Genomic DNA, 19,930 nt, shown 5'->3' with positions numbered 1-19,930 from the left:
ACTGTGGATTATTTTTGCAATAAACAGGATGCAGTGCAGCCAATATACACAAAAAAAAAACATCCGGTTGCGGCGACAATATAAGCAAAAACTAGGTCGTGTCAGTATTGCCAACTCACTAGGCCTCTGAGTTTAGGGCGACCCAAATTGTGCTGCCAGAGCGTGTTGCGAGCGGACCAGGTTCGAGAGCACAAACTCAACTGGCATCTCTCGCATTACTATTTCAGCGAAGCGTTGCAGAACAAACAATATTTGTGTTTCCCACAGTCGTATCTCGAGTATCATCACAAGCTGGTCGGGGGTTACGTACGCCGTAACCCTCACATAAACGTAGCACTCAAAAACAGAACAGAGGATGAGATTATTTTGACATTGGACTTTACGTCACTCTACCCGAGCATCATGGTCGCAGCCGGCCTCTCCCCTTTCAACGTGAACTTGGGGAGTGGCGCGAATTCCACGCCGCCGGAACAGGCATTCTGCCCGGTACGGAAGTTAATGTTTATTGCGGCGTTACAAATCCAGCCGGTTGTACGGAAGCTGATCTTCACGTGTATTTTTCACGAGACACGCTTAATGTCACGTGCATACGCAAGATCATGGCCTTGCGTAAAAAAATCAAAAAATTTAAAAACAATAAGACTTTACCGCCGGGCAAACTGCTCGAAATGGACGCCAAACAAAACACGGCTAAATTGATGATGAATAGCATGTATGGTCAGATGTACGAATTGAAAAACATTCCGGAAGAGATTCGCCCGCACGTCAATCAATTCTACGTTCGAAGGCCGTACGGGAAAACCTTTACTTTTTTGGTTGGGCACCACGCACTCCTGGCGGGGTTATGGGGGCCAGGAATCCTAAAAAAACAACAATTATTATTATTTTGTCTGTTTGCTTGCGTCACAATACACGCGCACGCGTGTGTGTGTGTGTGTGTGTGTGGCACATCGTTCCCCCCGAGAGAGGTTTACAAAGGTCACGATATATAAACATTGTCGGAGTTGGAAAATTACGATATGGCACATTCGCTCATTACTGTTGCCAGCTATAGGTTTTTCTCTCTCTTCATCTTACAGCAACGTTGGCATCTCTATTTTTTTTTTAGTTGTAAGTAAATTGCCAACACACTCTAGTTAATAATGCTACATATTATACGCACACACGCACACACATACTGTGTTGCCATCCGCCCATCTCTCTCTCTTTTACGGCAGTGCGTGTTTGTTGCCGGCTCTCCTTGTTTAGTGTGTGTAGGTTGGCAAAAATTGCTTTATGCACTGTAAGGCAAGCCTCAAGCAAAATTTCCAGCTCCTTGCTTTAGGCCAGGTTAGACCAAGAAAAAAAAGCTGTAGGTGGGTGTTGGCAGCTGTCGGTTGTTTAACTCTTCCCTCTCTCTCTCCTCTCTCTCTTTTTTGTAAAAGGCTATGGCAAAAGTACCAGTAGGTTGGCAACCTTGCTTTATGCACTGTAAGGCAAGCCTCAAGCAAGGTTGCCAGCTCCTTGCTTTAGGTTAGGTTAGGTTAGGTTAGGTTAGGTTAGGTTAGGTTAGGTTAGGGTGGGTTAGGTTAGGTTAGGTTAGGTTAGGTTAGGTTAGGTTAGGGTGGGTTAGGTTAGGTTAGGTTAGGTTAGGGTGGGTTAGGTTAGGTTAGGTTAGGTTAGGTTAGGTTAGATTAGGGTGGGTGTTGGCAGCTGTCGGTTGTTTAACTCCTCTCTCTCTCTCTCTCTCCTCTCTCTTTTTTTTGTAAAAAGCCATGGCAAAAGTACCAGTAGGTTGGCAACCTTGTTTTATGCACTGTAAGGCAAGCCTCAAGCAAGGTTGCCAGCTCCTTGCTTTAGGTTAGGTTAGACAAAAAAAACCTTGGTGATTTTTTTCGAGTAAAATATTGGCAACACTGCGAGAAAATAGAGCTTATGCCTTACAAGAGCAAACTATTAAGAAGCCTCAAGCAAGATTGCCAGCTCCTTGCTTTAGGTTAGGTTAGACCAAGAAAAAAAAGCTGAAGGTAGGCTGTCGGTTGTTTAACTCTTCCCTCTCTCTCTCTCCTCTCTCTTTTTTGTAAAAAGCCATGGCAAAAGCACCAGTAGGTTGGCAACCTTGCTTTATGCACTGTAAGGCAAGCCTCAAGCAAGGTTGCCAGCTCCTTGCTTTAGGTTAGGTTAGCCCAAGAAAAAAAAACCTTGGTGATTTTTTCGAGTAAGGTGTTGGCAACACTGCGAGAAAAAGGTTGCCAGCTCCTTGCTTTAGGTTAGGTTAGACCAAACACCTTGGTGATTTTTTCGAGTAAGGAGCTGGCAACACTGCGCCATCAAATGGAGCTCATGCCTTACGAGAGAAATCCATTAAGGCGAGCCTCACTTCAGCTCCTCACTTGATGGCGTTGAACCGGGCTGATTGCACTACTTAGGTTTCATCGTCTAAATATTGGTAGGTTTCATCGCCTAAGTATTTAGAAACTTTCCATGATCTGTTAAAGTTTATAATGTTTTCAATGTGGAAACAAAAAATCGGAAGCAGCGATTAGGAGCACGAGTAATCGACCAACATACGTTTCAATACATCATTAGTATTCACACATTACAATTTTCTGCATCTTTAAAACGTACAAATTGTTTTTCTGGACTTTCAAATTATTTCAATGGTGATTTCCAGTATTTACGATGCCTTCGTGCTCCTGTGAAACTTGTAAATATCAATACATTACACAATCTGAACCATTACCCGTTCACATATACACTAATAATCAACATATGATATGATCCCATGTATCATTCTACTTAAATGAAACAATACTAAAACCGAATTATTCTCTTTGACAACTTTTCCCCATAAACAAAATCATTTTTACACTGTAAATACACATGTCCCACATAAGAGTGAGCACAATTCATAACTAACTAACATTTCAAGATTTCCTTTATAAAGATCAGCTCTTGATTCCCCTTCTTGGATTAGAACGACACACAGTATAGCACATTTTAGTTGTACTTTTTATTTCGAGTAATTCTTGAAGCTTTTGATTTCAAGTTCGTCGATTTATCAATCAACATCACATTCGTATGTGACGTCCATGACGGAACGATGTTTCGTCACGTCATGTATAAATAAACAGTGACTACAAAATACGATTTTTATTATACATGTTTAAGAAGCGAAAGACGATTAATAAAATATAAAATCACGTACAATTGATTATTATTGATTAATAGAGACTTAAACTACATTTTCAATGAGAAATTTAGGATTTAGCATCGATGGTCGCGCCGACTGGTGGCGACTTCGTTCATGACCAGACAAACGAATTCTGAAATTTACCTTGTTCGGCTTTTTGCCGCCGGTGCAACGGGCCTGGTTATACTACAAAATTCAACATTAATAGATATATTGCCTAGCAATGATTCATAAGTTGCCTAGCAACAATTTACAAATAAATAAATAAGTTTCTTAATGGGAATTTCAGCCCCTTATCAAATTTTGATATTACCGAGAAAAACGTGGAGTAATTTTACCTCCTACATTTTCCATGGTGTGTTTATTTTTATAAGTGGAGTCAATTCAACTGAACCAATCATACAATTGGCAATCACAGCTGTTTTATGTGCTGAAACTGTTCTTAAACTTTATGCCACAAAATAATGTATTTTTTTGTTCCCCAGTGTTATCATTGCAGAATAATCGCAGTAATCTAACAATCTCCTTATTGTACCTCTCAATAGGATTAGATTTCGGATTGTATGTAGTGGTAGTAATATGCTTAATTTTCCTTGAATCCATGTAGGTTTTCCACTCATTTGATGTAAATTGGCTCCCACAATCTGATAATAATACATTACATACAGGGTAATGTTTAATATATTGTTCCTCAAAACGATTGATAATTTCCCTGGCAGTCGCTTTTCTTAACGGGTAAATCATAACAAACTTTGACATAACGTCTACAGTTCTGCGAAGATATTCATATGTATGTGATCTTGGTAATCTTCCGATTAAGTCAATAGAGAGGAAATCGTGTGGTTGGTGAGAAACGACGTGATATTCATCTCTCCGCAACGGCCAACCTACAATCTTGGTTCGTGCACATTCTAAGCAATCTTTCAGGTAATTTCTAATAGATTTTCTCATGTACGGCCAAAAATACGCCCTTCTACAAGCTGATAAAACCTTCTGATAACCAAAATGTCCATTTAAATCATGCATTTTGTGCAATATCAAAGATATAAGCTCACGTGGCACTACTAGTTTACAAATTTCATCTGAATTTGGTTTATAAAAAAAAATTCTTGTGACTAAGATACTTTGAAAAGTCTTTATCAGTTGTACTATTTCCCAGGTAAAAAATTATATTATTACATTTTTCATCTGCTTCTTGAGCTGTTAACCAAATAGAAGAAGTATCATCTTGTGAATCTTCCACAATTACTTGATTGATATATAATTTATCATCAAGTGCACAAAAAGTAGTACAAGGCGGAAATCTGCTCAACGTATCAGCAATATTATTCGAAACTCCTGGGACATGATATAACGTGAAATCAAAACACTGCAGTTTGAGAGCCCATCTCGTAAGACGAGAATTAAGTGATTGTGCAGTTTTAAGCCAAGACAATGACTTATGATCCGAATATAAGTTGAAATCAGTTCCTTTAAGATATATAGCAAATTTCTCCAGAACAAATAATATAGCTAAACATTCTAATTCGTGTGTACTATATGTAATCTCTGCTCCTCTAAGAGCACGGCTGCCGTATTGTATGACACGAATTTCATCATTATCAACTTGCCAAAGTACACAACCCAATCCTTTCTGGCTTCCATCAACAGAAACACAAAACCTCAACTCAAAGTCGGGTTGACTCAATGCTGGTGCGGAAATTAGAGCATTCTTTAGTAACAAGAAAGCTTCTTGAGACTGAGGTGTCCAATAAAAAGGCACATTCTTGCGTAAAAGATGATATAATGGACTAGCGATATCTGAAAATCCCTGTATAAAACGATTCCTCCAGTCCTAAAAATTTGAGAAGTGACTTTTTGTTTTGAGGAACAGGAAACTATAGAATAGCTGAGTCTTTATCATGATCGACCTTAATATCTGAACCAGACACTATATGACCAAAAAACTTAATTTCCGTTTGAAAACATTTGCATTTGGCAAATTTTATGGACATGTTCGTCTCCTGCAATGTCTGTAGAACATAATTAAGATGTTCAAAATGTTTCTCTATTGTTGGGCTAAATATTAAAATGTCATCCACATATATCATCAGAAATGAATGAGTCTCTGGTCCAAACACCTTATTCATTCTCTCAACAAAAACAGAATCAGCTCATTTTATACCAAATGGCAAGTAACAAAATACGTGCTGTCGTCCTCGATACGAAAATGCTGTGTACTTATATGAGTCGGCCGTAAGTGGTATTTGAAAATATCCACAGGAGAGATCAATCGAAGAAAAATATCTTACACCCTTAAAATGTTGAAGTAGCTTGTTTATCAGTTCAACATGGGTAAGTGCTGAAATTACATGTTAGTTTTGGCGACGAAATTCCACTACTGGACGCCACTCACCGTTAGATTTTGGGACGATATGTACTGGGTTTAAATAAGGCGAAGATATCTCTTTAATTATTCTCCAGGCTTTCCATTTTTCTAGTTCCTTTTCTAACGCTGCTCTTTTGGCGAACGGTACCGGATATATAGGTGGTGCCTTAATTGGTTCCTTTGTGTCTAGTTCAATTTGATAAGGTTCTACGAATGCAGATCGGAGTCGATCAGAAAACAACCTATGATATTCTACAGTGCGTCCATTTCGATCTGCAGCCGAGAGATCGGGAGAAACGTGGCGGGCGGCGCTGGCGGAGATGCCGACATTAGAGGCCTGTAATGCCCGCTTATTTTTGTGGACATCTTGCAAAACGAGCACTAACCTGTGTTATAACACGCAAAAGTTCTTCTGTAATTCTTCCAAGTTCCACCCTTATATACACAAATAAATACGCTTTAGAAATTATATTAAGAGCCACAGATAATACTCTGTAAAACATTTTAATCATAGTTTTGACCAGTAACGTCCTGCTTAAGTTTATATCCTTGAAAGAGTTTTGTGTCGATGTAGATCGTTTGGAGGTTTCGAATGTGCAACACTGTATCAAGATTACGCTGCAGACGAACCGTTAAAAGCTAATAGTGTTCGTAAGCTTCCTTGCAATCCGAAATCTCCTAGCTCAAGTTTTTTGTTCCTTCGCGACTACAGAGCTGTGAATATAGTGGCAGGCAGATGTAAACCAAGAGCGTGTTAATTTCGTACTGTGCGTAAGAGTGTTATTCTTGGTTACTTGCCGTTACTTGTTTGTGTTATTGCAGTGTGTATGTGAGTTGTGTCAGTCAGACGATTGAAATGCCAGCCGCAAGGTTAACGTTAGAACAAAGAATTTTTATGTATGACACTTACGTGAAAACAGACTCTTGTCGAGACGTGTGTAGGCAATTTGTACAAAAATTCCCAGGCGTTTCACCTCCACATAGAGATACGGTTAGACGTCTTGTCCTTAAATTACGAGAAACTGGATCGTTAAATTTTAAAACACCTAAACAAAAACGACGGATTCTAACCGAAGCAAAACTCGATGAAATTGGTGCAGCGTTAGAACGTTCTCCAAACAAACCTCTACTCCGTGTTTCACAGGAGATGGGCGTGTCAAAATCATCAGCACATACAGCCACTAAGCTACTAAAATTAAAACCGTACAGAGTTTCTATAGTGCAAGAATTACGGCCCCCTGACAACGTAAGTAGAGTAAATTTCTGTAATTGGATTTTGCAGAATATTGTAGATGGTATTGTTGATCCACAGTTAATAATTTTTTCGGATGAGGCATGGTTTCGCTTGCGTGGTCATGTTTATTCACAGAACAATAGATACTGGAGCACTGAAAATCCCCGAATAATACACGAAGTTCCGTTACACGATGCAAAAATTGGTGTGTGGTGTGCTGTAAGTGCCAAAAGAATAATAGGGCCTATATTTTTTGAAGACACAATAAATTCAGAGAGGTACCGCACACAAATACTCGCGCCGTTTTTTCAGTTGTTATCAGATAATGAGAGACAATATGGGTATTTTCAACAAGATTCGGCCACAGCCCATACCGCCGCTGATTCTTTGGACGCTATAAGGGAGGTGTTTGATGACAGAATAATTTCAAGAGGTTTATGGCCTTCACGTTCGCCAGATCTTACCGTATGTGACTATTATTTGTGGGGAACCTTGAAAAATAGAGTCTACCGAAATAACCCTCATAGCATCGACGAACTAAAAGACAATATAAGTGCAGAACTAGGAAGAATTACGGAAGAAGAACTTTTGCGTGTGAATCAAAATTTCATCAAACGACGCCAGGAATGTGTGAATGTAGGTGGACATCACTTTGAACAACTCTTATAACACAGGTTAGTGCTAGTTTTGCAATATTTATATAAATGTCTGCATATGTCCATAAAAATATGCGGGCATTACAGGCCGCAAATGTCGGCACCTCCGTCAGCGCCGTCCGCCACGTTTCTCCCGATCTCTCGGCTGCAGATCGAAATGGACGCACGGTATTATTAGATTCTCAAGCTGAGACTGCTGCTCCGTGTTGAGTGATTCACACGACCGCACCTTCGTTGTGATCTGATCTAGAGAAACGACAAGTAAATTTTCTGCTTCTTTGACTATAGTAACTTCCTGCATCTGGCAGCGATCCCTATCAGTTGTGCTTTTGCTAGAGTTAAATGGCTGAACCAATTCGGAACCAGTAGACGCCATCAAACTAATTTCGTTTCTTCTAAAATCGAGTACAGCTTTGTATTGCCTTAAAAATGGTATTCCGAGAATTAATTCAGCATGCAGTTGCTTCAATACAAACGTCTCCAAAGGAAAAACTTCCGAGTTAATTGAAATACTTATAATCTTCCGACCAGCAACACGAAACTTCTGATGTCCTGCAAACGGCAATAACTTAAGTTGATCCACTGTATCCAGTTTGGCACTCGGAATAATTGATTTTATACTGTGCCATAATTCATGACTGACTAAATTACACTGGCTTCCACTGTCGATGACACACTGTATGGTAATACCGCAAACTGTTCCTGTGATCAGAGGTTGATCAGTAATAGGAGTAGGTATACCAGTAGGTAACACGCAAAACACATCACTCAAGATCGTGCTGATAACGTTCCACAATACTGGACCACCAATTATACTGTGACGTTCACTAGTCAATCATTTGCACGATTACATTTCGTTCATAAATATTTGAAACTAAAACGCGAAAGTGAAGATATAACTTCTATGGGTATATTCTATTAGTGAAATAACTGAGCAATATGCAGTTCACTATTACCTATATTTCCATTTTTGTCACACACATTACCACATAATGACTATTGATTCTCGTTGCTATAGCAACGTTAGAATTCCAAATATCTCGTTTATACAGCGTATAGCGCAATAAATAACATAAAACATAATTCACGTTGTACAAAGTAATTATTATACATTTTCTGAACCGTTAATATAAAGTGATTTGTATAATATGAAATTAATAATTTCAATAAACATATAATTAATTATATTGTGCGGATTCACAGGATCGTCACAACATTTCCCTCCTCCGGAAAAATGAAAACTACTAAACAGCGAGGAGCAGTTTTCATATACATATCAGTCCGATGTTTATCAACATAACTAAAACAAAATTACCAATGCACAATATTATCTGACATTCGACAACAACGTGCACATAAACAGATTTGTGCCTAACAGGTAATAACAAATCAGAACATAATACAACATTCAATTGTACAAAATAATAAAGAGATTGGTTTCCTTTTTCCAGTATCTACTCTCATAAATTTGATTCTCAGACAAGACTTGATTCCTCTTTCCTTCCGAACAGTTAAACACTCTAAGATTTGAAAAGTTCACCTTGTCATAATATTGCTCGTTCATTGTGTAAAGAATTGCATTATTGTCCTTAATTTCCTTGACAAGGAATGGCCCAATATTCAAGTTGAACAATTTATGAATCTGGCTGTTAATTTTAGAACTAACTTGCCTATTTTTTATCATAACCAAATCTCCTGTTTGAAGTTTGATCGAGATCAATGCATTCTTAATCTTTCTACTTCTTCTAGATTGTCTAGTCCTGATTTCTGCTAAAAACAATTTGCGATTCCATGGCAAAGATTTAATTTGTTCTGGCCAGCCTATTTCTTCAAATATTGAATCCTTCGTATCTTCATGTAAGAAAAGTTCACTAAGAGATAATCCGGTAACTGAAGAGCATGAATGATTTCGTAACTGAATAATAGAATTTATTTTTGGATACCAACTGGTGTGCTTACACTGGGGAACAGTGAAATTGCGGCACAGTGTTTGAGAGCTAATTTAGCTGCTGAATAAGGATATAATAATATATTTCCTGAATTGGCTCCACTTTATGAAATAAATGCAACTAAACCAAAATGGCAGAAACATCAGACATACATATAAATGAACTTCCAACAAAAATTTAAAGTTTCTTTTGTGATTACAATCATTAACATCATTTTTTGGTTCACTCCATGTCATGGGCACTCCAAATTTGAGTCCCTTTCGTCCGCTTTGGCCCCAATAACGAAGTGATTCCAAACAAGTTTTGCAAACTATATGTGGGACCCATTTTTTATTCTGTTGTCCCAGATTTTTGGCAAAATAAGCCTGATACAAGTCTCTCACTACATCCGTGATATTTCTTGTCTGTGATGGTAGACAATATATTCCACATATATAGCAAAAAACATTTGGGTTATTGAAACACTTACTACGTGAGGAACTCATATTTCCAATGTATTCACATTAAACGCATTTCGCTTAGTTATACCACAGATTAACAAGATCGCTTACTTCCTATCTCTCCTTTGTAATCTGTGCGTATACCAAAAATGGCATGTGGAGCCACCCTACGGCGCCTTCGAAACTTAAAGCGTTGTCATAGCAACCTCTCCGCCAATCACGTCTTACTCTTTGCAGTGACAGTTGAATGCGTCTCAGCGCAATGATCCGCTCACCCCACCCTTCCATTCCTGCTTTATTTTCTGCTAATAATTCGGATATATCTCGTAAGGTCGTATTATTTATTTCATTTAAGTGTATAAAAATGTTCTACAAGGATAAATACCGTTGTTCAGTTAATGCATCTTACTTTTGAATGATTTCTACATCTAAGTTACGAGATATACAGTATGCCCAGAAACACAACATAGGAATATAATTTTAAGTTTCTGAAATTCCAGCACGTAAATCATTCCGTTGCGCATGAAAAATGGTCCGTGTATTATCCGTGGCAATAAGTATTTTTATTTCGTATTCTCCCTATTATGCGTTGCTTTTCTGACATTTTGGGCAAATCGCAATTTTATCTTGTGTAAACTCTACGGCGATTACTTTGTTCGTAGGTCAATGCGTTTTACCCCTCCCTCGTCGTTGTTTATTTAGCGTCGCATTTTTCAATTTTAGGCTAATCGCGACGATGCTATGAAACATTGATGACAAAGAAAGCTCTAACAGGGATTCGAACCCAGGACCCCTGCATTAACTGAACAATGGTATTTATCCTTGTAGAACATTTTTATGCACTTAAATAAAATAAATAATACGACCTTACGAGATATATCCGAATTATTAGCAGAAAATAAAAGCAGGAATGGAAGGGTGGGGTGAGCGGATCATTGCGCTACCCAAGGTGTTCTAAAGGGCGCTCGAGCCATCTTGCAATATTTCCCAAATTATCTTTCTCTTCATAACAATTGCTGAACAGTTTAACGTGGGCGGCAAACTGCAGGATACAGCACACTTAATATCAGCAACTGTTTCTGGTGCCGTCACTGAATATCTAGTATTATAGGGGGATCGGCTGTAATTTTCTCCCTTGTGTACCATATTCAATCGCAAGATGTAGACATTTGTGGTTTACCAACGTAGAAAATTCAATTCATGTGTCTATGGACTCATAAAACGAAAGACAAATGCATCCACTTTCTCTGCAATTGATACCAGTGAAGTACCCATTTGATGCTGAAAATGCCAAGGAAACAAAATACAGGATTGGAAGGTTTTGTCTCAGGAAATAAGAATAAAACATAAAACGTATTATTAAGAACTACTAATAGAACATTAGCGCTATCCATCTAACGAAACCATTACAAATCGGCTGGGGGCTTGTAGGTATGAAATATACTGGAATAAAAGATATATACATATAGCCAGTACTTGTTTTTCAAACTTAAAATGTGATGTAATATATTAACAGGACTTTCATCGCACAGTTTTTTCTTACGGGCTTGAGTCCACCTGGGTTCAGTCTCTGGGTTTTCAGCCTGTGTATAGGACTGGTGGCAACCCACCATCCTGAGAAAATTGGGGACCTACAAGTGAGTAGCGCAACCCAGTCTGGGAAATCTCCTATAACAGCTGAGGGTTCGATGTGCTGACCCCACATCATCCCATTGCTGCTGAAGATCTCCACACCTCTAGATAGGGTTGTGGGAGGCAGACTGGCAGTCAGGAGATAGGCCAAGGTCCTTCCAGTGCTGTAGAGCAAGTGGATCTCAACCTTTTTCAGTCGGGGACCCACCTTGAGTAATATTACACTTCATGGGACCCATAAGATGGGCACCAGCGGAATTACTTTGTAGGGGTGTGCACCCAGTTTATAATCACATATTTGCTAACATCGAAGTCCTCTTTTACAACAACACGGCCTGAATTTAAATTGTTAAAACAATATATCTAATTAATTTAATGTAATGGGTTTTTAAGACCCAGTAAACAAAGTTTCGAGCCCAAGTTCCCGACCCACCAAATGTCCCCTCAGAACCCAGGAGTGGGTCGCACCCTATAGGTTGAGAAACGATGCTGTAGAACCATGGGTTATGTTATGCTGTACATAAAAGTAAATATTTTACACTACAGTTAATTTCTATCATTACTTACATTCAGTGTTCTGTAGATGAAATAATATTTTGGAAAATACAACATGGAAACTAGTTCAGTGCCATTATGTAAATTATATTGCTAACATGCTACATGGAATCTAGAATAAAAGACTGAAATAAGTCTTAAAAATCCTAGATCAATTAATTTCCACTGTATTCAATGCTACCGTAATACTGTTAATGAAAGTCCATCAAATAAACCATTTACAACTAACTCACTATGGTGACATGTTCTATTTCTCGTGGAATTCTCAGAAACATTCCCGAAGAAAAACAATTTCACAGTAAATGCACTACACTTTATGAGTTATTAATGATTCCGTAGAAAAGTAAAACATAATATATTATGCTAATAACAAATGAAAGGGATAATAAACAAACACATTGTTATACAGGTACATGTATTTATTGAAACATTGGCAATTAATATTCTTTGCTTAACATATGACAATGCATTGAAGTCCTCCAGACTTCTTTATAAAAATATAAGACTTTAAACAGAACAGTAAAATTTTAAAATCATATTTTAAATAATCTAAAATAACTTCCAGCGTCCCATTTAAATTTCCTACGAAATTTTTCACACATGAAAAGCATTGAAATAACGTCCAAAATTGTAAGATTGAATGATTTAGATCATATCACTAGTACCTCTTTTGAGAATTTAGAAGAAAACAGTATATGCTAGCGGCATGCCACGGGGGCAAATGTTGGTGAAGCAAGTGAGCAAAGTGAAGACAGCATTGACGACATTCACAATCCACATTGCAATGTACTTACTTGGTTCTACATCTGGGAATGCATCATACACGAACTTGTTTCTTGCACTCCACATACTCTTTATTCTTTAAGTTTTGTGAATAATATCTTGTTGCCATATTTCTTTCCATGCATATCAGAGCTGTAAGAGAAAATAAATTATTTTAGAATAATACAACATAATGCAACAAGATTTACATATTTTCCATTTTTTTGTCATTCAAAAGAGATATTTTCCATGGTGCATAGTCATTTGTGATCTGAGGAAAAAGCTTGCCATCACAAAGAAAATATACTTAAAGGAACATCCATTTACTGGATCATTGTTAGTTTCTGTTGAATTGAGACCATACAAGAATAGCCATGTATAAAATGAAAGAAGGTCCATTATATTGGGAGGAAATGTTACCTGCTTGTAAATATTTTATTTAATCTAATATGTTCAATTTCTTCATATTTACTCAATTTTTACATTATTTCTCATTGTAAGTTACTCGTACATTCTTTGCTTGGAACCATAAAGTGTGAGACCGTCTAGTTAGTTATACGGTGCAACACCAACTCGTGTACTTCGTCGATTTGGTGCCAAGTAGTACATTTGGTGTCTGCAGCGGGGCTAATGTAGCTTGGGTTCTACACCAAAGAGTTAAATATAGTAAGATGCAACATGAATCTGAAGGAAATAAGGGAACTATACGTTTGAACTAAAGCTGAATCGAATTCTATTCATGTAGGTATATAAGTACACATTGATGAACTTTTATGTAGATAACTGTATTTCCATCACTCTAATGCATACGTTTATGCTAGGTGTATGTTTGAGGGATTTTAGCATTATAATTATGCTCCTATGTGATTATGTTGTAACAATCCGTACGTTTTAAGTGTGATAGGTTTCATCGTCTAAATATTGGTAGGTTTCATCGCCTAAGTATTTAGAAACTTTCCATGATCTGTTAAAGTTTATAATGTTTTCAATGTGGAAACAAAAAATCGGAAGCAGCGATTAGGAGCACGAGTAATCGACCAACATACGTTTCAATACATCATTAGTATTCACACATTACAATTTTCTGCATCTTTAAAACGGACAAATTGTTTTTCTGGACTTTCAAATTATTTCAATGGTGATTTCCAGTATTTACGATGCCTTCGTGCTCCTGTGAAACTTGTAAATATCAATACATTACACAATCTGAACCATTACCCGTTCACATATACACTAATAATCAACATATGATATGATCCCATGTATCATTCTACTTAAATGAAACAATACTAAAACCGAATTATTCTCTTTGACAACTTTTCCCCATAAACAAAATCATTTTTACACTGTAAATACACATGTCCCACATAAGAGTGAGCACAATTCATAACTAACTAACATTTCAAGATTTCCTTTATAAAGATCAGCTCTTGATTCCCCTTCTTGGATTAGAACGACACACAGTATAGCACATTTTAGTTGTACTTTTTATTTCGAGTAATTCTTGAAGCTTTTGATTTCAAGTTCGTCGATTTATCAATCAACATCACATTCGTATGTGACGTCCATGACGGAACGATGTTTCGTCACGTCATGTATAAATAAACAGTGACTACAAAATACGATTTTTATTATACATGTTTAAGAAGCGAAAGACGATTAATAAAATATAAAATCACGTACAATTGATTATTATTGATTAATAGAGACTTAAACTACATTTTCAATGAGAAATTTAGGATTTAGCATCGATGGTCGCGCCGACTGGTGGCGACTTCGTTCATGACCAGACAAACGAATTCTGAAATTTACCTTGTTCGGCTTTTTGCCGCCGGTGCAACGGGCCTGGTTATACTACAAAATTCAACATTAATAGATATATTGCCTAGCAATGATTCATAAGTTGCCTAGCAACAATTTACAAATAAATAAATAAGTTTCTTAATGGGAATTTCAGCCCCTTATCAAATTTTGATATTACCGAGAAAAACGTGGAGTAATTTTACCTCCTACATTTTCCATGGTGTGTTTATTTTTATAAGTGGAGTCAATTCAACTGAACCAATCATACAATTGGCAATCACAGCTGTTTTATGTGCTGAAACTGTTCTTAAACTTTATGCCACAAAATAATGTATTTTTTTGTTCCCCAGTGTTATCATTGCAGAATAATCGCAGTAATCTAACAATCTCCTTATTGTACCTCTCAATAGGATTAGATTTCGGATTGTATGTAGTGGTAGTAATATGCTTAATTTTCCTTGAATCCATGTAGGTTTTCCACTCATTTGATGTAAATTGGCTCCCACAATCTGATAATAATACATTACATACAGGGTAATGTTTAATATATTGTTCCTCAAAACGATTGATAATTTCCCTGGCAGTCGCTTTTCTTAACGGGTAAATCATAACAAACTTTGACATAACGTCTACAGTTCTGCGAAGATATTCATATGTATGTGATCTTGGTAATCTTCCGATTAAGTCAATAGAGAGGAAATCGTGTGGTTGGTGAGAAACGACGTGATATTCATCTCTCCGCAACGGCCAACCTACAATCTTGGTTCGTGCACATTCTAAGCAATCTTTCAGGTAATTTCTAATAGATTTTCTCATGTACGGCCAAAAATACGCCCTTCTACAAGCTGATAAAACCTTCTGATAACCAAAATGTCCATTTAAATCATGCATTTTGTGCAATATCAAAGATATAAGCTCACGTGGCACTACTAGTTTACAAATTTCATCTGAATTTGGTTTATAAAAAAAAATTCTTGTGACTAAGATACTTTGAAAAGTCTTTATCAGTTGTACTATTTCCCAGGTAAAAAATTATATTATTACATTTTTCATCTGCTTCTTGAGCTGTTAACCAAATAGAAGAAGTATCATCTTGTGAATCTTCCACAATTACTTGATTGATATATAATTTATCATCAAGTGCACAAAAAGTAGTACAAGGCGGAAATCTGCTCAACGTATCAGCAATATTATTCGAAACTCCTGGGACATGATATAACGTGAAATCAAAACACTGCAGTTTGAGAGCCCATCTCGTAAGACGAGAATTAAGTGATTGTGCAGTTTTAAGCCAAGACAATGACTTATGATCCGAATATAAGTTGAAATCAGTTCCTTTAAGATATATAGCAAATTTCTCCAGAACAAATAATATAGCTAAACATTCTAATTCGTGTGTACTATATGTAATCTCTGCTCCTCTAAGAGCACGGCTGCCGTATTGTATGACACGAATTTCATCATTATCAACTTGCCAAAGTACACAACCCAATCCTTTCTGGCTTCCATCAACAGAAACACAAAACCTCAACTCAAAGTCGGGTTGACTCAATGCTGGTGCGGAAATTAGAGCATTCTTTAGTAACAAGAAAGCTTCTTGAGACTGAGGTGTCCAATAAAAAGGCACATTCTTGCGTAAAAGATGATATAATGGACTAGCGATATCTGAAAATCCCTGTATAAAACGATTCCTCCAGTCCTAAAATTTTGAGAAGTGACTTTTTGTTTTGAGGAACAGGAAACTATAGAATAGCTGAGTCTTTATCATGATCGACCTTAATATCTGAACCAGACACTATATGACCAAAAAACTTAATTTCCGTTTGAAAACATTTGCATTTGGCAAATTTTATGGACATGTTCGTCTCCTGCAATGTCTGTAGAACATAATTAAGATGTTCAAAATGTTTCTCTATTGTTGGGCTAAATATTAAAATGTCATCCACATATATCATCAGAAATGAATGAGTCTCTGGTCCAAACACCTTATTCATTCTCTCAACAAAAACAGAATCAGCTCATTTTATACCAAATGGCAAGTAACAAAATACGTGCTGTCGTCCTCGATACGAAAATGCTGTGTACTTATATGAGTCGGCCGTAAGTGGTATTTGAAAATATCCACAGGAGAGATCAATCGAAGAAAAATATCTTACACCCTTAAAATGTTGAAGTAGCTTGTTTATCAGTTCAACATGGGTAAGTGCTGAAATTACATGTTAGTTTTGGCGACGAAATTCCACTACTGGACGCCACTCACCGTTAGATTTTGGGACGATATGTACTGGGTTTAAATAAGGCGAAGATATCTCTTTAATTATTCTCCAGGCTTTCCATTTTTCTAGTTCCTTTTCTAACGCTGCTCTTTTGGCGAACGGTACCGGATATATAGGTGGTGCCTTAATTGGTTCCTTTGTGTCTAGTTCAATTTGATAAGGTTCTACGAATGCAGATCGGAGTCGATCAGAAAACAACCTATGATATTCTACAGTGCGTCCATTTCGATCTGCAGCCGAGAGATCGGGAGAAACGTGGCGGGCGGCGCTGGCGGAGATGCCGACATTAGAGGCCTGTAATGCCCGCTTATTTTTGTGGACATCTTGCAAAACGAGCACTAACCTGTGTTATAACACGCAAAAGTTCTTCTGTAATTCTTCCAAGTTCCACCCTTATATACACAAATAAATACGCTTTAGAAATTATATTAAGAGCCACAGATTTTTTAAATTAAATTTTAAACTTAATTTCCGTTTGAAAACATTTGCATTTGGCAAATTTTATGGACATGTTCGTCTCCTGCAATGTCTGTAGAACATAATTAAGATGTTCAAAATGTTTCTCTATTGTTGGGCTAAATATTAAAATGTCATCCACATATATCATCAGAAATGAATGAGTCTCTGGTCCAAACACCTTATTCATTCTCTCAACAAAAACAGAATCAGCTCATTTTATACCAAATGGCAAGTAACAAAATACGTGCTGTCGTCCTCGATACGAAAATGCTGTGTACTTATATGAGTCGGCCGTAAGTGGTATTTGAAATGTCTGCAGCGTAATCTTGATACAGTGTTGCACATTCGAAACCTCCAAACGATCTACATCGACACAAAACTCTTTCAAGGATATAAACTTAAGCAGGACGTTACTGGTCAAAACTATGATTAAAATGTTTTAATCTGTGGCTCTTATGAATGTTCAAAATGTTTCTCTATTGTTGGGCTAAATATTAAAATGTCAAAGACTCATTCATTTCTGATGATATATGTGGATGACATTTTAATATTTAGCCCAACAATAGAGAAACATTTTGAACATTCATAAGAGCCACAGATTAAAACATTTTAATCATAGTTTTGACCAGTAACGTCCTGCTTAAGTTTATATCCTTGAAAGAGTTTTGTGTCGATGTAGATCGTTTGGAGGTTTCGAATGTGCAACACTGTATCAAGATTACGCTGCAGACGAACCGTTAAAAGCTAATAGTGTTCGTAAGCTTCCTTGCAATCCGAAATCTCCTAGCTCAAGTTTTTTGTTCCTTCGCGACTACAGAGCTGTGAATATAGTGGCAGGCAGATGTAAACCAAGAGCGTGTTAATTTCGTACTGTGCGTAAGAGTGTTATTCTTGGTTACTTGCCGTTACTTGTTTGTGTTATTGCAGTGTGTATGTGAGTTGTGTCAGTCAGACGATTGAAATGCCAGCCGCAAGGTTAACGTTAGAACAAAGAATTTTTATGTATGACACTTACGTGAAAACAGACTCTTGTCGAGACGTGTGTAGGCAATTTGTACAAAAATTCCCAGGCGTTTCACCTCCACATAGAGATACGGTTAGACGTCTTGTCCTTAAATTACGAGAAACTGGATCGTTAAATTTTAAAACACCTAAACAAAAACGACGGATTCTAACCGAAGCAAAACTCGATGAAATTGGTGCAGCGTTAGAACGTTCTCCAAACAAACCTCTACTCCGTGTTTCACAGGAGATGGGCGTGTCAAAATCATCAGCACATACAGCCACTAAGCTACTAAAATTAAAACCGTACAGAGTTTCTATAGTGCAAGAATTACGGCCCCCTGACAACGTAAGTAGAGTAAATTTCTGTAATTGGGTTTTGCAGAATATTGTAGATGGTATTGTTGATCCACAGTTAATAATTTTTTCGGATGAGGCATGGTTTCGCTTGCGTGGTCATGTTTATTCACAGAACAATAGATACTGGAGCACTGAAAATCCCCGAATAATACACGAAGTTCCGTTACACGATGCAAAAATTGGTGTGTGGTGTGCTGTAAGTGCCAAAAGAATAATAGGGCCTATATTTTTTGAAGACACAATAAATTCAGAGAGGTACCGCACACAAATACTCGCGCCGTTTTTTCAGTTGTTATCAGATAATGAGAGACAATATGGGTATTTTCAACAAGATTCGGCCACAGCCCATACCGCCGCTGATTCTTTGGACGCTATAAGGGAGGTGTTTGATGACAGAATAATTTCAAGAGGTTTATGGCCTTCACGTTCGCCAGATCTTACCGTATGTGACTATTATTTGTGGGGAACCTTGAAAAATAGAGTCTACCGAAATAACCCTCATAGCATCGACGAACTAAAAGACAATATAAGTGCAGAACTAGGAAGAATTACGGAAGAAGAACTTTTGCGTGTGAATCAAAATTTCATCAAACGACGCCAGGAATGTGTGAATGTAGGTGGACATCACTTTGAACAACTCTTATAACACAGGTTAGTGCTAGTTTTGCAATATTTATATAAATGTCTGCATATGTCCATAAAAATATGCGGGCATTACAGGCCGCAAATGTCGGCACCTCCGTCAGCGCCGTCCGCCACGTTTCTCCCGATCTCTCGGCTGCAGATCGAAATGGACGCACGGTATTATTAGATTCTCAAGCTGAGACTGCTGCTCCGTGTTGAGTGATTCACACGACCGCACCTTCGTTGTGATCTGATCTAGAGAAACGACAAGTAAATTTTCTGCTTCTTTGACTATAGTAACTTCCTGCATCTGGCAGCGATCCCTATCAGTTGTGCTTTTGCTAGAGTTAAATGGCTGAACCAATTCGGAACCAGTAGACGCCATCAAACTAATTTCGTTTCTTCTAAAATCGAGTACAGCTTTGTATTGCCTTAAAAATGGTATTCCGAGAATTAATTCAGCATGCAGTTGCTTCAATACAAACGTCTCCAAAGGAAAAACTTCCGAGTTAATTGAAATACTTATAATCTTCCGACCAGCAACACGAAACTTCTGATGTCTTGCAAACGGCAATAACTTAAGTTGATCCACTGTATCCAGTTTGGCACTCGGAATAATTGATTTTATACTGTGCCAT

The sequence above is a fragment of the Lepisma saccharinum genome, chromosome 8 (assembly GCF_977018435.1).
Source record: "Lepisma saccharinum chromosome 8, izLepSacc3.1, whole genome shotgun sequence".
Lineage (NCBI taxonomy): Eukaryota > Metazoa > Arthropoda > Insecta > Zygentoma > Lepismatidae > Lepisma > Lepisma saccharinum.
The sequence above is the reverse complement of the archived record's forward strand: the minus strand, read 5'-3'. Positions refer to the sequence as shown.